The following is a 5871-nucleotide window of genomic DNA, read 5'->3' on the forward strand; positions in this document are numbered from 1 at the left end:
AAATCACATTTCAGTACAATTAGAATACCACCACATACATCTGGTTTTATCATGGAATATTTTGTTTACTCTGTCTATGATGATTGAGATTTTTGCTTGATATAATAGTCTGGGTTGGCATCCATGGTCTCTTAGTGTCTGTTTAAGTCTGTCCAGGACCTTCAGAGTTCCATTGAGAAGTCAGGTGTTATTCTGATGGGTCTGCCCTTATAAGTTACTTGGCCTTTTTCCTTTGCAGCTCTGTAGCTGGAGAGTTTTCTCTCCGGGTCCCACCAAGCTCTGGCAGTCCACTTATAAAATAAACACACAGTCACTTATATTATTTAAACTTTTTGGCCTAATGGCTCAGGCTTCTAGCTATCTAGTTCTTACATCTTTCATTAATCCATTTCTATAAGTTTATACCTTGCCACGTGGCCCGTGACTTACTGGCAGCTTCATGTGTTTCTTATCTTGGTGGCAGTTGGCAGTGCCTCCCTCCACCTTCCTGTTCTCTCAGTTCTCCTCTCTGTTAGTCCTGCCTACACTTCCTGCCTGGCTACTGGCCAATCAGTGTATTATTTATTGACCAATCAGAGCAACACATTTGATATACAGACCATCCCACAGCACAGCTCTTAATAATTTTTCTTTATTCTGTATGTTTAGTGGTTTGATTATTATGTGGCAAGGGGACATTTTTTGGGATTCAGTCTATTTGGTGTTCTGTAAGCTCCCTGTACCTTCATAGGCATTTCCTTCTTTAAGTTGGGAAAGTTTTCTTCTATGATTTTGTTGAAGATATTTTCTGTGCCTTTGAGTTGGCATTCTTCTCCTTCTTCTATTCCTGTTATTCTTAGGTTTGGTTATAGATGTAACCAACCGTCTTATTAAATAAGAAACACAGAAACAATGCAAAAGAGAAAGCCGAGTGGTCAGAGCTCAGAGCTGAAATCTCACCCTTCCGCCTGCGGTGTCCCAGCTTTCTGAATCAGGGCTCTATTTCCTGTCTGTTAGTCTATTTAAAGAGACAGAACAAGCCACAGCTATCTCACCTCACCAGTTCCTCAGCTGGTCCTGTTTCCTTAGACTGGAAGCTTCTGTGTCCTCATCCCAATAGCTCTCAGCTGAACTGTGTTGCTCCAAAGCCTGAAAGCTTAACGACCCAAATGCTTCTAGTTTCTGGTCCTCACGCCTTATATATCTTTTTGCTTTCTACCACCACTCCCTGGGATTAAAGGCTGGCTTTCTGGGATTAAAGGCGTGTGCCACCACCGCCACTCTCTTGCTATGTCTCTAATAGCTCTGACCCCCGGGCAACTTTATTTATTAACATACAATCAAAATCACATTTCAGTACAATTATATTACCACCACATTTCCCCTTTTCTATTTTAATAAAAAGAAAAAAAGCAAAAGGTTATGACTAACAAAAGAAAACTATATACAAATGTACAATAACTATATACAATATATACAAGTAATAAATACCTAAACAGGTATTGGACAAATTAGAGAAAATAATTCCATTATCTATCCTATTTTGGTAAATCCAAGATGTATCTAATGCCCTTTCTATCCTAATTAATTTTCAACTATAAGTAACTAATCTTCAACCATAACTAACTAATATTCAACTCCCTCAGAGACCCAAGAAGGAAATAATATTAGCTAACAAAAATAAAAAACAGGAAGTGCATGCAAGCAACTTCCAAAATATTTGTGAGTTGACAGAAACAGCCAGCTGCCTGGGCAGTCACCTGAGCTTTCTCCGCAGTGTTAGGGCCTCATCTTCAGCCTATAGGCTTAGTGTATCTGACAGACTCATTTGTGAAGTAGAATGTACACAAGGTCAACAGTTCAACCTCACATTGGGTGAGAGCAGTCCATGTACCAGAAACACCTGAATTCCACTAGTGTCCTGTCATGATTCAGGATTTTAAATTCTGGAAATTGTTGACAGTTTTTAAATTCAGCTGTCCATTCTTCTTGGCTGTGTATATATGGCTTCATCTCAGCATCCCCTTCTTCTCCACATCCCTTTATTAAATGCCAGTCTACTTTTGAGAGGCATGAACTTTCAGCTGCTGTTCCATTGTACAACAGAATCCATCGGCCCTCTGCCTGTTAAGCTGCCTTCGAAGAAAAGGGCACCATACCTTTTCCGGATGCGAAGGCCACTTCAGGGATGGGGCCATATTGTCCTGGCCTCAGAAGATGCCTTTTGATAAAGCCATAACCACACTTGTTTTGGCAAGAATCAGTAGTCCCTTATTTCGTGATCTGTCTGTCCATTTTGTCCTGTTGATTCGAGGATACTTTGTTGTCCAGTGGCTAACTTTTGCCACAATGAAAGTTGACTCCATATGCAGTTTCTTCAATGCCCATATTTTCTCTAAAGTAGATTGGTACTGCCAGGAGCTGACATATCTCAAAAAAGAAAAATTTTCTAAGTTATTAAAGCATTTTAAATGCCATATTCTGTAGATCTCTGAAGGGTTTGAAGATGACCTGTCTAAAACATCTCTGCTCAATTTTTAAAACATATCTAATATGACTACAAGTTCTATTGTAATGTCTAACTACTAACTTTCATTTCTTTATACCCTAGTAGTTGGTAATAATAACATTCAAGGATCAGAAATTTGTATTACATTGTTAAATGAATGGTATAAATACAATTAGAAATATACTTATAACATTTTCTAACAATATCAGTTTCAAATTTGTATACAATATAAAACAATTCAATCCAATGTAAAGTATTAGTAATTTTCTTTTTCTTTTCTTTCTTTCTTTCTCTCTTTTTTTTAACAAGAACCTTAAATCTAATCTCCTTTGCTTAGCCTTGTTCTTAACCCTTGACAATAACTTGTAACCAGCTCCCCTAAATACTGAAAATTATCCCAGACCCAAAACCCATTAAAAAGACCAAAAAACCACCCACCCCACACCACCTCTTTGGGAATGTGGGCGACGTAGTCTTAAAATTACTTCCTGCTGGGTATGGGCGAAGTTTTCTTTATCACGAAAGAATGCTCTGAGCACCTTGTAGTTCAAAGCTGATCTGTGGATGATGTTTGTCAGCTTAATGATATCATTATTGTCCACGTGAAATTGTTGTTGTTGTGGGGCCCCATCTTCTTTCTGGAGACTTCAGTTGATGTTAGGCCTGGCCATGATTTCCTGCAGAAAACTGATAAGAGACTCAAACACAAAATCATATATATGCAGCTAGCCTTTTTTCTAGAATTAGTTAGTACTCTATATGACCATTCATATCTTAACAAAGTTTAAAATGTATATATATCTATATATCTTTATATGTTAATCTTGTAAATTTTGATATAAAATTCATTCTTTAAGAAAAGTTTAAAGAATCAGAATAGAATCAAAAGAGTTGAGATTAGTAATAGAATAGACCCTTAATTAATTTTCCTTTTGTCCTGTCCCATAGCAGAAAATGGCTCTTTTATTCTGGCATGATACAGGGAGTTTGCATTTTCCTTTTAACAACATGCTTGATTTTAAAGAAGGAGAGAGCCATTCTCCAACTCCAAAGTCAGCTTTAAATTTTAATTGAACTGGGACTATTAGAAGACCAATAGTGTTAAATCTTTAGAGAAAAGCAGAAACAAACATTTAGGAAGACATAAAAATTTTTTAGATAATATATACCCATACACCGTTTCATTCTGTTTCTTGGGATAGATGATTTGTCCCTTTTCTTCAGTTGTCTCATTTGTCCAGTGTTCTTCAGATTCCTTAACCTTCATTCTCCTAAAAGACAAAAACAAAAAACCTTTCCCCAAGACTAATTTTGGGGAGGTTCCTTTTGACAAGTTATTATCTGATTAAATGAAAAGGCATGTGTTATTGATACCAGTTAGTTTAAATTGGATGTTCATGCTGGTTGATGAACTATCACCTCCTCTAATTAAGAGGTCTCTCTTGTTCAAATCGAACCTTTATCAATTTTGATGGTACCCACAGCTTATCTTCTCCTGTAGAAACAAAAGCAAAACCTCGTCCCCAATGTAATACATACCCTGGTTTCCATTCTGAGGTCATCACATCCTTAAAGTATATAGGCTGATTTAATTCTGTAGTTTTTTATATTATCCAATGTCTCTCTGCAGCTGTTGTTCCTTTCTCATTGGCATTCAGAAAATTAAAAGTTAGAAGAGCATTATGCAGTCTATTTCTGGGGGTTTTTGTTACCCATTTCTGTTTATTTAGCATATCCTTTAGAGTTCTGTTTGATCTTTCTATAACTGCTTGACCTGTAGGATTATGTGGTATGCCTGTAATATGCTTTATATTGTAATAAGCAAAAAACTGTTTCATTTTAACAGAGACATATGATCGAGCATTGTCAGTTTTGATTTGTTCAGGTATACCCATGATGGCCATAACTTCTAGCAAATGAGTGATTACAGAATCAGGTTTTTTAGAACTCAAAGCAGTTGCCCATTGAAATCCTGAATAAGTATCGATAGTGTGGTGTACATATTTCAATTTCCCAAATTCTGCAAAGTGAAACACGTCCATCTGCCAGATTTTATTTCTCTGAGTACCCTTTGGGTTACATCTTGCTGGTAATGGCGTTTGATTGTAGAAGGAACAAGTAGGACATTTCTTAACTATTTCTTTGGCTTGTTGCCAGGTTATGGAAAAATCCTTTTTTAAACCTTTATTATTGACGTGATGTTTTTTATGAAATTCTGAGGCCTCCAGCACATTTCCTATCAATAATTTATCAATCTCATCATTGCCTTGTGCTAGAGGGCCTGGCAGACCAGTATGAGATCGGATGTGAGTTATATATAAAGGATGATTCCTTTTCCTGATTGTATCTTGTAATTGAATAAATAGTGAAGTTAATTCTGAAGCATCATGGATAAATTCTGCAGTCTCAATATGTAACACCACTCTTTCAGCATACTGAGAGTCAGTTACTATGTTAAGAGGTTCTGAAAAATCCATTAATACCAACAGAATAGCATACAATTCTGATTTTTGAACTGAATTATACGGACTTTGAACCACTTTACTTAAACTTTCTGATTTGTAACCTGCCTTTCCTTCTTTGTTGGCATCTGTATAAAATGTACGAACTCCAGATATGGGTTTTTGCCATACAATTCGAGGCAAGATCTAATCAGCTCTCTTTATAAGATCAATTCTATTGCTTTTGGGATATTTGCTGTTAATTTCTCCCAAAAAATTACTGCAAGCTCTTTGCCAAGGTTCACTTTCTGTCCATAATTTTTCAATGTCCTCCTTAGTTAATGGTAGGACAATTTCTGCTGGGTCTATGCCTGCTAATTGACGAAGTCTCAATTTTCCTTTGTAAATTAAGTCAGAGATTTTTTCCACATAAGTTTTTAATTTTTTATTTGGTTTATTTTGTAAAAATATCCATTCCAATATAATATCTTCCCTCTGAATTAATATTCCAGTAGGAGAACGTCTAGAAGGTAAAATAACCAAAATGCCATCCAGCTTTGGATCAATACGATCCACGTGTCCTTCATGCACTTTCTTTTCTACCAAGGCCAATTCTTTCTCAGCTTCAGGTGATAATTCTCTTGGACTATTTAAGTCCTTGTCACCTTCTAAGGTTTTGAACAAATTAGTCAGTTCATCATTTTTTATCCCAACATCTAGTTCGTAGATGAGAAATGTCTCCAAATAATCTTTGAAAGTCATTAAGAGTCTGTAGTCTGTCTCTCCTAATTTGCACCTTTTGGGGTCTAATTTTTTTGTAGCTCTATTTTATATCTTAAATAATTAATAGAATCTCCTCTTTGTATCTTTTCAGGAGCAATTTGTAATCCCCAGCAAGGCAAAATTTTCTTTACTTCTTCAAACATTATTTCTAAAGTATCT

This window comes from Peromyscus maniculatus, chromosome X, assembly GCF_049852395.1.
Source record: "Peromyscus maniculatus bairdii isolate BWxNUB_F1_BW_parent chromosome X, HU_Pman_BW_mat_3.1, whole genome shotgun sequence".
Taxonomy (NCBI): Eukaryota; Metazoa; Chordata; class Mammalia; order Rodentia; family Cricetidae; genus Peromyscus; species Peromyscus maniculatus.